Here is a 14,787-nt window from a genome sequence, read left to right as displayed (position 1 = left end):
CGAGTACGATAGTTCACCAAACAAAACATAAATTACGTTTTAGGAATCTTTGTTTTATCGACTTTTATATCACATTATTATTCACAAAACGACATGAGTTATACATATTATAATTCTTCATATATATTTATTCTTAACACTATACACTAGTAACGTTATAATCATAACTCTAACTAAATTTTAAAAGTTTAAATGGATACTGAAGAATAACCCACAATATTCAACTGTCATCGTATGCACAAAAACGAATTACAATTAAAAAACAATAAGCGAATCTTTGTTTTTTAAAACCCACTAAAGGATTTATACTATATTATGGATTAAAATATCAATTCGTTTCGATTAAAATATCAAAATATTAATTTATTTTAAAGCAAATTTACTTTCAAACCACCGAAACATAAGTATGCTAAATTACTTACGACATACAAAATATATTCGTTATCTCTTTCTTACACATAACGAGTGCGTATATTGTCACCTCCCTTAGACTGTCGTAAGTCAAATTGATGTATTTTAAAGAATACTAGCCCTTATGAAAAAGTATTGAAAGACTAAATTGCATTAATGAAAGCTGCAAGATTTTACTGTAATCGCAAGTGTAATTTTTCGAACGAGATTCTAAAGTTTTAGGTTAAAGACGTATTTGAATTAGTGATTTTAAAGGGAGCAGAGTAATCTCGCGTAATCCAGTAGTAATAATTTTGGCCAATAGAGGCGCAACTGGTCGCTGTATGGAATAAAGGAATATGATATAAATTTAATAACCAAAGAAAAGTAATATATTTTTTGGTGATGTGTTTTTTCCTAATAATACTACAGTATTATAAAACATTACTTACGGTGTCAAAAAAATATGGTAAGCTGCATGTAATCGATTATAAGGAGCATTCGCCCCTGCCCATGACCCATCCTCTAGTCTGACTTCTGGTAGTGTGGGAGTGTTCCTTTTGGGATTTGATACAATAATTTACTTGCACTAACATTATTATTCTAAAAATATATAATTGTCTTATATCTAAGATCACGAATTCCTCAAATAACTTGACACTGGGGTACTTATAATTTTCTTGTTGTATTACTGTAGAATGTTTTATTATTTAAACTTTCTACTGAATATGCTGTATAATTTTTCAAATATAAATCTTGTATAATTTTTGGGTTTGATTTTTTTTAAAATAAATCTTGGGTATGAAGAAATTTACTAAAAAATTTTTTAAAAAATTAAGCCAATTATGTTAGTATTATAAATGTTTGTAAAAGGCAGATTTGCCGTTCATGTTTTAAAAAATGTCCGGCATTGCATGTCCTCTCGAACAGTACACAGAATCGGTATTTTTATCAAGGCGATTCGCGGACCCTCGTTGGGCGCCAATTGCCCCCTGACGCGGCGGACGTCCACCGCGCGCTGGTGCCGAGTGTGACATCACCGCCGGCCGCGGACAATGGGCAGACGGGAGGCGGGCGCGCCGCACAATGGCCGCGCAGGAAGTGTATTGTGTCCACTCGGAGAGGAATTTCATTAGGCAGATATCAGCATTTTCGGTGCTTATATGAAGCTATGGACCTTTGAATATAGCTTGATTGGAATGACAGCTGTCAAACTAATTTCATTAGTAAATAAATACCAAAAAAAATATTTTTCCTTAGTAGATTGAGAAATAAATTAAATAAAGATACTGCAGAACTAATTTACAAAACAATCATTCTTCCACATATAGATTACTGCTCAACAATATTATTTTTAGCAAACGAAGGAAATTTAAATAAACTAGAAATTTTACAAAATAAAGCGATGAGAATAGTTCTTAAGAAAAATAAATATAGCAATGTAAAAAAAATGAGAGATGAACTAAAATGGTTATCTGTAAGAAGGAGACTTAAATTTAATATGTTGATATTTATACATAAATTTTTTCACGATAAATTACCAAAATATTTTATGGATAAAGTTGTCTTAAACAAAAATTGTCATGAATATGCTACTAGACAAAAGGATAAAATAATACTACCATTATTGAAAAGAGCTGAGTCGCAAAATTGTTTGATGTATAAGGGTTTAAAAATGTATGATGAGATGCCTGAATGTATGAAGAATGAAAAGTGTCTGAAAGAATTTAAAAATAAATGTATAAGTTACTGTAAGGAAATGTAAATGTATATAGATGATGTAAATGTACATAATAGTTTATATTAGTTTTAATATAAGCTAACTTAAGAAATAAATAAAAATAAAATAAAATTAAAAAAAAATTAGTGATGGGAAATCACTGATCACTGATCAAATCGATTTCATCAGTTATTTCATGCAATCATGAAACTCTGTTTCCGAAAATTAGTAGTAGTAGTAGTAGATATAAAAACGCAAAAACAAGCTTATTGTTCACGCCAGCTGGTGCAGGGTTCTCGCTTCGACGGTCTCGCCAATCTCGGGTGACACGCGAACGAGGAAAAAGACACACAGTTCCTTCAAAATATTATTTATTTATAAATAGTCTGAAAAAGTTGAGCGGGCACATAATCATTAAATACACAAATCAGCTCAAATATAATCACAGGGCAATCACACCCTCACACTCGTAACTCGTAACACTCGAGAATGCGTACAAGCCTCGCCTGTCGCTTTGGACTTTTCGTCATCGCCTCTAGAGGCTCACTTGTCACAGAAATAACAATTATTGCAACTGTTCTTAAAGAAAACCGCAGTTTCTTTAAATTATTACGTAGGTAACCACATTTACCTAATACACGTAAAGCTAGGGTTTCCTAGGACAGCGGTACCCGTATCTTAACGGCCGTAGTGAACGATAATGCGGTAGACAGCCGTCGTAACGATGATTAGAGAGTGGTTTCCTAAGAAAACAGTGTTATCAACAACGTTTCTCTAGGAAACCACTCTCTAATCACCGTTACGACGGCTGTCTACCGCATTATCGTTCACTACGGCCGTTAAGATACGGGCACCGCTGTCCTAGGAAACCCTAGCTTAACACTCGAGGATGCGTACACTCCTCGCCTGCTACGCTCTGACTTTCCGTCAGCAATTCTACAAGCGCACTTGCAGACTTCAATATGAAGACTAAAGCTTGTTCCTCTCTCACAAGCTTTCCAAAACCTATTTCGATAACATTCTACAAAAAATAACGCTGATATACTCGTATTAGTGCCAAACAAAATATTTCTAAACCCTTTTCAAACAATTGCAAGACTTCTCTTTCTCAATAAATTAAATTATATGTGACATCCCAGAACAAAAAACAATAAACTAAAGTAGGATCTTAACACTTAAGTATAGGACAAATGTGCGGTTCTTTGAAATATTATATAAAAAAATACAAGGATACAAAGTATACACAGAAAAATAAATATTTCAACTTCAGTGGATAACATTTAAAAGGGCATAAAACAATAATTCACGATATACGACACTTTTGAAATAAACATGTTGCAAAGCCGAACAATAACATCTGAAACTGCTAGTTGGTATACAAAATTAACCAATAAAGCGTTCTTTGTAAAGCATTAATTAAACACGCCAAATCTTCAAAACTAAGTTGTTAAGCTGGGGTTTCCTAGGACAGCGGTGCCCGCATCTTAACGGCCGTAGTGAACAGTGATGCGGTGGACAGCCGTCGTCACGTCGACTAGAGAGTGGTTTCCTAGGGAAACGGAGTTAAATGGTGTTGATAACACCGTTTTCCTAGGAAACCATTCTCTAGCCAACGTCACGACGGCTGTCCACCGCATCACCGTTCACTACGGCCGTTAAGATGCGGGCACCGCTGTCCTAGGAAACCCTAGCTTTAGTGATTTAAATGTGTTCTTTACAAAATGTATTATTTAATAAACGAAATATTAATCAATTTAGTTTTGGCCCCAACACCTATTATAGTGGGTTTAAGACAATTATTCACCAAAAAATGCGACATTTATACTTTTTTCATGAACAACGTCAAATGAATTATTTTTTTATTCGATCAATTTACTTCGATCAATTTGTCCCATTTCTAACGTTTTTGCAAAATTATTTAACCTTGTAAGAACGTCGTTAATAATTAGGTTTATTTTAGTTTTAAAGCTGATTTTATATGTCAATGTTTCAAGCCTTGTATTAAAAAAAAAAAAAAAAACACGCCAGATACAAATGATTTTTCATGTGTCAATATAAATAACTCTTTTGACGTTGCTACAAAGTTATGTCGTCACTTTTTCTGACAATTGTCATTCTAATCATGTTACATTTTAAGGACTATAGTCGGTGGTAAATGTAATTATTTTGAAAAACTCTGTAATCTGTAATCTCCAAGTCAACGCTCGTGTCTGTTTGTTTGTTTTTTGTTTTCCTCGTAAATAAATACAGTTCACTGGCGAAAAATCGGCGTTTACTATTAAAAAAATAATACAATATATTGCATTTGCAAAATAGTAAGGAGTATCTAATGCAAAAAAGTAACAATTAAATTACAATTACTATGGAGACTGCTTTTCTTGACATTTTACTCGCAAACCACCGGATAAATGCAATAAATAGCGTGATAAATAATAAATAAATAAATAAATAAAAATAGCAGTTTTGGAATATTTTCCATATTTACACGGGTGAAATTCAAATATGTGATTGCGCAGCAGGATTATACGGCGCGAAACATAAATATTTAGACATTTAATATTGGGTGTTCACGGATGTTCCATTGTGATCGGGAATACGATAAACAATTACGGTGAGAAATTGTTATCACGTCGCTTATTAGCACGTCGATGGTTATTTGCGATCGAGCTACATGTCTCGCGGAGGCGCATTTAGACAAATTAGCTGGCGTTCAAATTACAAGTGAATGTTATTCCGGTGGATTATAATCTAAAAAATATATATGAAAGCTAAAATAAAGGCTGGACCGTAAGAACGCAATTATGCGCCATTTGACGCGATGCACGAACGTTTCGGATGCGAGGGGACGGCAGGAAGTTTGGGGACATTGCGTGACATCACTAATACGTAATACGTCATCACGCGTCGCAGGTTGAAATGAAAACATTCAAAAGAAGAAAAAAAACAAGTTTTAGTTGCATCATAAGAATTATAAACATTAAAAAACATCAACAATATTTTGAGTTTGTCCAAATTTTTGTAGACAAGGACTGGATTCAACTCCCTGGGGAGCTGTTTATATTAACATATTACAACATAAATGAATGACATTTAAGAAAAGGTAATTTATAAGTCTATGCATCTACAGGGCTTATGACCTGACTTCACAAACAAACATCAACAGATGAAAGAATTGAAGGAATATAGATGTTCAAGTATAGGCAGAATGGTGAATGTTACAAAGTGTGTAAAGTGGCCACTTAAACCAGCCATTGACAGGTCATAAGCCCTGCAGATGCCTAGACTTCTATATTACCTTTTCTTAAATGTTCTTCATCTCTGTTGTAATATGTTAATTAAAAAAACATTTTGAGTATGTCAACATATAACAACAGAGATGAAGAACATTTTGGAGAAGGTAATACAGAAGTCTAGGCATCTACAGGGTTTATGACAAAATAATATTAAAAATATTTTTACATTATAAATTTAAGTTGTTTCTATCCGCTCATATCAAACACACACTCACCCTGTCCATAAACCTACCCTCACACCCATATACACTCACACACATATTCTCATACCTACCAAAACCACACTCCACTTTTTTACACACGCATTCTCACACAAAAAAACTCGCACACATGCACTTCTATGAAGTAATATCTGACTGAACTCGATTTTTATAATTGTATTTATGTGAAAAACTGATTCGGCTTTATTTTATGTTCTTTTTATAATGTTGTGTATATTTTTTTGTATTGTTGTTGTTTTTCTGAATAAACAAAATAATAACCTGTCAATGGCTAGTTTAAGTGGTCACTTGTGGTACAAGTGGTGCAAAGAAAGGGTATGTTTCTTTTAATTTCTCTGACTATAGAGTGTGAGGATCTGGCGGTCAAAACTCTTACAGGAGAAGCCGGACTATTGACAGGCATCAACAGATCTTCCTTTCCACTTTGAGAGCGTTCGGCATTCTGTGTCCTATTTATATTTATTTCAACAATGAGATAATGAGATAATTATTCTTATGCTGAAATAGAGTCAATGTTAAATATTTCTAGTCTACAAAAACGTAGAACTAATATTGACTCCATATATATGTTCGGCATACTAAATGGTATAATCGATGTTCCATCATTACTGGGACAAGTAAAATTCAATATTCCGACTCGTAGATTGAGAAACAATGAAGTACTGTTCATCGATCAGCATAGAACAAACTATGGCCTAAATTCTCCAATGACCCGCCTTTGTCGTATTGTTAACTCAAGACAGGATCTGGACTTTTTTGGTTTAAGTTTACAACGATTTAAACGAGCACTAAATAAATAGTCCAGATCTTGTCTCGATGTCCCTTATGTTTGTCAATGCTTCTTTCTTTTTTTTAAAAAATGTTTTAAACTATTCTTTTATTGTAATATTTAAACCTTATAAATTGTATACATGGACAATGTCCGTTAATAAATAAATAAATAAATAAATAAACAATCACCTTTACTAATTTTACCATGTGTGATATTACCTCATGCGATAAGACCTTTTGACTTATTACCGATGAGATATCTTCTGGGTCCTCATTATACCGGTATTATATTACGAAAATGGCGCTATATAAGTTATCCATAATAATATTAATAATAGATTACCAATCTATTATGCAAATTTATAAGAAAGAAAAAATAAAAGATTTTGAGATGAATAAGTCCCTCAGATACCAACATAATATTAAAATTTCTAAATTCCACACAAGCCATGGTCAAAATAGCTTGGTCTTCAAAGGTGTGAAAAATTATAATAATCTTCCCAATGAACGAAAAACTATTAAAAATAATATATCAATGAATAAATTTAAAGTAAATATAAAGAAATTTTTTGAACGCGTGTAAAAATTACATTAAATTTTAATTAGTATGAATGTATTATTGTTTTATGTTTTTTAAAATATATTTTATGATTTTTCTCATGTACTCGTATTTAAAATGATATAAACTCTTATAAATAAACAACTACAACAGTATAAGTCACTCTCCAAGCACAAGAGTTAGTCTCTAGTTTTGGAGAGTTACAGTGATAACATTTACTAGATGTGTAAAAGTAGATATGTATAGAATATTTTAAAAACATGTGCCATTTATGAAATTTACAAATATATATATTTCTTTTTTTAATTAAAAAAATCGTCACGCAAGTTACGGCGAAGTAGATTGAGGTTTATCTGAGCAAGGATATCTGGGCATCTATACAGTTAGATATTAATTTGTGCAAGAATATCAAACCGGCGGCCTCCATGGTGTAGTGGTCAAGACGCTTGACTCACGCACGGAAGGTTCCGGGTTCGATTCCCGGTGAGAACACAAAAATTAAAATGTGATTTTTCTCAAGCCTGGGTGCTCTGTGATGTAATTCACCACTGTAATTAGGCCTCCTGGCCTGTTGTGGTGCAAAAAAAAAAAAGTGATGTGAAAAAAAGTGATGAAACCAGCCAAAATCCTTCTGAATTCCAAACTGAAGATATGAAAGTACTCTAGACGATCATAAAAGTTTATTATCAAAGTATTTGATCCGATTCTAAAAATAACGGATTTAAAAAAATTACGTTGCATCGATTCAATCCGCGTTATATAAATATTTTAATTAGGAGACCATATTATAGAATTAAATTCGAGCAAACTAGGAACAAATCTTTATAGACATAATTCCTCAGTACGTGTGATGTCACCGTACTCCTCCTAAATGGCTTAACCGATTTACGTGCGGTTTTTAGAGAAATATAGACCTTTGCACTGTGCGTGTTCGTAGATATTAAAATCCTTAATATAATATGTAAAAAAGAAGTAAAGAGCAGAAATGTTTAATTCATCGATCTACCAGGGCTGCATTCGAGGAGAATGCATTTACGAAAAATGGAAAGATGTCGTTTTTTTGCATATAAAAAGTTTGTTTTTGAATTTTTACAAACAGCATTTGTTTTTTGTGGATCTCAATCAGGTTCTTTTCTTAAATTCCTGATAATTTCTACCTATTTATTTTTTTTACTGGATTTTTGTAATAATAAAATAATATTAAATTCAATACATTTTTTTAAATTGTATTCTTACATTAGTACACCCCTCTGTTGGCGAGAAGATCGGAGTTTGGCAATCGCAAAAGGAATGCCATATTTAAAAATAAAATAAAAAAGATTTTATGTTTTGGAATTCAACCATAAAAAAGTACCTAGGTTCCTACTTATCAATGAAAAGTCTTTTTCCAAGCTAATAGCAGGCAAACTAAACTTTTATTTATTTTAACAAATAAGTAACATACATAATTGTATTTTTGTTCCCGCAAAGCCGAAGCTTGTCTGCGGGTTACATTACATTTTTTTTTAAATTTATAAGTAAGTACATAGTTTAATAATAATTGAAGAATAAAATATATTTATGCACTTAAGTTTCACTTGCTGTTTAATAATTTTTCGACTTTTTTTTTTAATGAAATTAGGTTTTATTTTTTTTCACGATTTTTGGCTGGTATTAAATTGTACAGTTTTGGTACTACACTACCCATTGTTCTGTCACCGTAGTAGTTTTTCTGTTGTGGTACCATCAGCTGCTGCGCCGACACTTGTCGGGTCACGATCTGGTGGTTTATTTTGGATTTAAAATTGCAATCGAGGAAATGATCTGTCACTATCTTATACTGACACTGTTTGTTTATTGGCAAAACGTTAACAAAATCAAATAATATTTTATTGTTGTCTTTTGCCTCATTCTTTATTTTTACAGGTACGATAATTTTTAAAATTTGTACCTGTAAGTTCAAGACTCTATCCGTATGAGATTTAAAATTTAGTCCCCATATTCTTAATCCATATTGAATAATTGGGTCAACTAGCCCCAAGTAAACTAGTCTCAGCACTGGGTATGGTATGAAGGCAAACTCTTAGCTTATTGCAAACTGTTTTTATCTGTTCTTCCCAATTAAAAGTGGAATCTATAATAATACCTAAATACTTATATTTTGATACGTGATATATTTTTGTGCATTTATTTATTTATTTATTTATATACGGCATTTCTGCCATTTACATATATGTGGTATAAAGAGTGCTTAGAAATAAAAATATTAAAAATAAAAAAAATAGAGTATGAAATATTAATATACTCGTACTGTACACATAATTAATTACTTGAAATACATACATATTTTAAAGAAATTATACAATAACAAAATACATTAATCGATCAAATTATAACTATTTCAACCCAATCTTCTGAAGATGATTTGCTCTTTTTGATAAAAATATGTTGGTCACTTTATTTTTTAAGTTAGGCAGAGATAAACTAAATATATCAAAATGTGATGCATATTCATTCCCGGTATTCTGTAATCTAACAATAGGTGAGTTATATTGAGCTACCGTTCGAGAATTTTGACAATAAAATATTGTAGATGTTCTGCTTAATCTAGGTGGTACATAGAATGAAATCAATTTCAGTAGATCAGAGGGGTATCAAACATTGGTTTTATTATTTTATACAAAGTCATAAGATCGGTCGATGTTCTTCGTTCTTGCAATTTAGTTAATTTAAGAGAGTCTAAAGTTTTGTTATAATTTAATTGATTAGTAGAAAAACCCATCTTAAAATGAATATATCTAAGAAATTTATTCTGAATTCTCTCAATAGAATCTGAGAAAGTGATTTGATAAGGTGACCAGTGACCATATTGGAGAATTATAATCTAGTTGGCTTCTAACTAGAGATGTGTAAAGATATTTTAATGTGTTTATATTATTAAAATCTTTTCCGGTTCTAAGTACAAATCCTAATAATTTTACAGCTTTGTTAGATATTTTAATAATGTGCTCTTTAAATAATAATTTTGAATCGAACAAAACACCCAGATCGCTCACGGTAGAAACATCAGTAATTTTAATTTGATTTAACATGTAATCGGATTTGCAGTCTCGCAGATTGATATGCCAGCATTCGTGAGTGAGTGTGGGCAGGACAACGTCTGTCGGGTCCGCTAGTGATTATTCATACAATGCAATTGCATTTTTCGGGCTTTCGAATGGCTCAGATATTCGCAAAATAAATCCACAGATTTTGGACGCTTTCTTCGAAATGTGGTCAAGGTGATGGTTGAATTAACAAACAAAACAAAGGGGAGGGAGAATTCCGGCAACAAAGGGCCGAACAAAGCAACAGACAAGAGTGGAGAGATCAGCCAGGAAGTGGGTCACACGCGGGTTGCTGCAGGCCGGCGGCGGCGGGCGGTGCGCCAACCCCGCGTATCGATCCACTTCTCACGATATTGCTACGTATCCGTGCAATATCCGAAAAAACTACACACGCGGTCCGGAACAAAGAGAAAATTTACTTGTGCGTGCCTTTTCGAGCCTGCAGCTCAATCACAAATAACCATCGACGTGCTTAAAACCATGCTAAGCGATCACAATGAACAATAATAAACATTGGACTGGATTCAGTCATTTGTCTACAAACATTTGGACAAAATCAAATATTGTAATAAAACCAACTGGTCTAAGAAGAAGTTCAAAAATTGGAAAATGGTTTTCGGGCGTTGCCTAGTGTGTGAAATAACTCGGTCAAATAAATCTCATCACAACAATAAAGGTTTCAGCTCTTTAACTTCACTAAAATCAATAAAATGGAAGAATTGAAGGAATATGGATGTTCGAACATAGGCAAAATGGTGAATGTTACAGTGTGTAAAGTGGCCACTTAAACCAGCCATTGACAGATCATAGGCCCTGTAAATGCCTTGACTTCCATATTCCCTTCTTTAAGGTATTCGCCATCCCTGTTGTAATTTGTTAATCTTAACGACTCCCGAGGGGGTGAAATCCAGTCTTTTGTCTACAAACATTTAGACAAACTCAAATATTCTAATAATGAACATGCTTAAGTTATCGCAGTCATAAGTCGACGCGTGTGTAATCTCTAAGTCAACGCTCGTGTCGGTTTGTTTTTTGTTATCCTCGTAAATAAATACAGTTCACTGGCGAAAAATCGGCGTTTACTAAAAAAAAATACAATATATCGCATTAAATTACAATTACTATGACGACCTCTTTTCTTGACATTTGGCTCGCCAACCACCGGCTAATTGCAATAAATAGCATGATAAAAAAATAAATAAAAATAGCTGTTTTGGAGTATTTTCCACATTTACACCGGTGAAATTCAAATATGCGATTGCGCAGCAGGATTATACGTCGCGAAACGTAAATATTTTGACATTTAATATTAGGCGTTCACGGGTGTTGCATTGTGATCGCACTGCATACGATAAACAACCATAGTGAGAAATTGTTATCACATCGCTTTTTAGCACGTCGATAGTTATTTGTGATTGAGATACTGGCTGTGAACAAAATCACGAGTTCCTAATGAGGCTACCAGGAATACCCCAGCTAAAATGATACATACAAGACTTTTTTTTTTTTTTTTTTAAATTGTAAATTTAAGCAGTCTTAAATTTAAGTCCCGCTGAGTTGTATGCATACAACGTCAGCAGGTTCTTAGAAATTGCTTTGATTATTCACACTTAGCCTACATTAATAATAATTTTACTTGAAAAACGTTACACATAATACTCGTACCACATTTTATTACACTATCAACAACTAAAAACTATCACTTATACAAAAATCTTTTTTGATAAACCATAATTTGAGCATACGTCTAATTAACTCTGTAGTTTTAATTTTTCAAATGTACTGTATTTTTGGTCTTTCAGTATTACCAAAAATCCAGTAAAGGAAAAAAAATGGGTTGAAATTATAAGGAATTTAATGATAGAATCTGATTGAGATCCACAAAAACAAATATTGTTTGCAAACATTTAAAAACATACTTTTTTATACATTAAAAAACAACATCTTTCCATTTTTTATATGTGCATTCTCCTTGAATGTAACCTTGGTAGATCGACAAACAAAATATTCATGCTCCTAACTTCTTTTTAACATATTAGATTGAAGATTTTAAAATCTGCGAACACGCGCAGCGCAAAGATCTACATTTCTCTAAAAACCGCACGTAAATCGGTAAAGCCGCTTAGGAGTTCAGTGACATCACACGTACAGAAGAATTATAAACAGCGTGTTCTTTAAACCCTGTCACGTCCGAAACAACGATGATCAGTATGGGCAAGAAGACATGTTGGCATATTTAAAAAAATATTTAGAACGAAGAGAATTTATAAAACTAAAATATTAAAAGTACAAATGGTTGCTTACTTCTGCAGGGGAGAAGCGAGAGGGGCGCGGCCGCGTGGTTAACGGTGTGTCAGACTCCCCCCTCCTCGTTTCTCTCCTGCAGAAGTTAGCAACCATTTGTTTTTTTTTTAAATTCTATTCGTTCTAAAAAAATATTTTAATGTGCCAATATGTCTTCTTGCTCATACTGATCATCGTGGTTTCGGATGTGACGGGGTTTAAAGAACACCCTGTATATAAAGATAGTAATATTATAAATATGAAACTCACCAGTACGAGTCACCAGCTTAACGCCTTACTTCAACCAAATAACTGAAAATAAAAAAATACAAATTAACGAGAGATCGATGCTAGAAGACATTATAAAATGTACACAGAACGTTTGTTTGTCCGTAACAAAAAATACTTCTTGACACGTTCATTGCTAACAAAAACTCGTGATGAATTCGGTCAGCGCGTTTTGGCCTACCGTGCAAGAGTTGTTGATATAAAATATTTATTTGAAAAGGTGTTTTTATGCTAGAATATTTTTCATAATATATAAATATTTTTATCAGATCTGTTAAAGACATCAAATTTATCTCCTGCTTAACTTTTAATTTAGACTTTAAATTTTTTCGTTTAATTGTAACTAATTAACTTTATAATTATAACTTTTAATTGTAACTTTTAATTTCAACTCTTAATTTTTACTTCTTCATATGTACATCTACTACCTGCATCTAATTAATTATTGTTGGTTGTGATTTTTTACTAAGAAATATTAATGTTCATGGAAGCAGAGAGAGAGAGAGGGGAGGAAGGTAGAGTTGAAGCTATACAATGTCTTCTCCCTTTTATGTACTTTTTATTTAATGTTTATATTTTTACTTTTTTAGAATTTTTTTCCCCTCTCCTCTTCCATTCATAATAAATTAGTGTGAAATCTGTAATTGGTCTTACCTTTTTTAATTGTTCATTTGTACCTTGTATTTATTTTGTTCATTAACGCCCAAAACGCATTTACAAAAAATAAAATACAGGCTAACATACTAAATAATACAGAATATACAGAAAAAATATGTGAAATTAGTTAGAAAGGATATAATAAAAAGTTTTACAAAGTAAAAAAAAAAACAATAACAACAAAGGTATGCAAGAAAAAACAGTGAGCATATAAACAAAAAATGCAAAGATATAAGCTTATGAAATAAATTCTGAAAAGCAAACCTTTTACCGTGAGCCCTCTAAAATTATGGCACTCAACTCATGCCCAACGCGAATTTAGTCATTCTTTAACCGCCAGTCGGGTTTTGACGCGACTTGACATTTAATTCGAAACCAAAAGAAATTAAAAGAAAAATGCCCGATTTGTCGTGAAAGCGTGCAAAAACTGTCCGGATAAAAGGAAAAGGACCTTTCATTGATAAGACGGTACCTAGGCACTTGTTAGTGATTATGGTATATGGCATTCTTTTTGCAAATGTCAAACTCCGTTCTTCTAACCAACGGAGGGGAGCACCTACGTAGGAATACGATTTTTTTAAATGTATTGAACGTCAGAAAATATTATTTTAGTAATACCAAAAATCCAGTAAAAAGTAAAAATGGGTAGAAATTATACGGAATTTATGGAAAGAATATAATTGAGATCCACAAAAAATGAATGCTGTTTGTAAACATTCAAAAACAAACTTTTTTATACGCAAAAAACAACATCCTTCCATTTTTTGTAGGTGCATTCTCCTCGAATGCAACCGTGGTAGATAGATAAATAAAACATTTACGATCCTAACTATTTTTTTACATTTTAGATTTCTACGAACACGCGCAGCGCAAGGATCTACATTTCGCTGAAAACCGCACGTAAATCGGTTAAGCCGTTTAGGAGGAGTGCGGTGTCATCACACGTACAGAGGAATAATTTATATATAATAAAGATAAAACAAATAAGAATAATAAGTAACGCTCGAGTATACTTTCGCCTGTTCATTTTTAAAAGATAATTATACCAAAAATAAACTGTAATTATATCAAGGTGAAATTGTAAGTTAATATAAAAAACATCGTTTGTCCAGTTGGAAGTCGGCCAAAAGACGGCTCCAGAACGGAGAAGGCAATATCTATCGGATAGGCTGAAAATAATTTTACAAACTAAACCAATAATACTTGAGAGAAGGCAATATATAGAAGTCTAGGCATCTACAGGGCTTATGACCTGTCAATGGCTGGTTTAAGTGGCCACTTTACACACAGTGTAACATTCACCATTCTGCCTATATTTTAACATCTATAGCCCTTCAATTCTTACATCTGTTGATGTTTGTGAAGTTGAAGAGATGAAACCTTTATTTATGCGGGTGAGATTCATCTAATTGAATTATTTCACCTACATACTAGGCAACGCATGAAAATGTTATTTTTTCTATTTCTATACAGCCATTGACAGGTCATAAGCCCTGTAGATGCCTAGACTTCTATATTG

The 14,787-nt window shown here is 32.7% G+C and overlaps 1 protein-coding gene across 1 annotated transcript in view; it reads right to left on the bottom strand.

Moving 5' to 3' along the window:
- LOC148283045 (protein hu-li tai shao-like) overlaps positions 1–14,787 on the bottom strand; it is a 66,132-nt gene that overhangs the window by 28,770 nt on the left and 22,575 nt on the right. The window contains exon 2 of the mRNA XM_088224141.1: positions 12,594–12,635. The gene's annotated coding sequence lies outside the window, so the exon portion shown is untranslated. The remainder of the gene's footprint in view (positions 1–12,593; positions 12,636–14,787) is intronic.

This window comes from Micrasema longulum, unplaced genomic scaffold (genome assembly GCF_059751315.1).
Source record: "Micrasema longulum isolate JH-2025_06_02 unplaced genomic scaffold, ASM5975131v1 h1tg000267l, whole genome shotgun sequence".
NCBI lineage: Eukaryota > Metazoa > Arthropoda > Insecta > Trichoptera > Brachycentridae > Micrasema > Micrasema longulum.
This window is presented reverse-complemented; position numbering and strand designations above follow the sequence as displayed.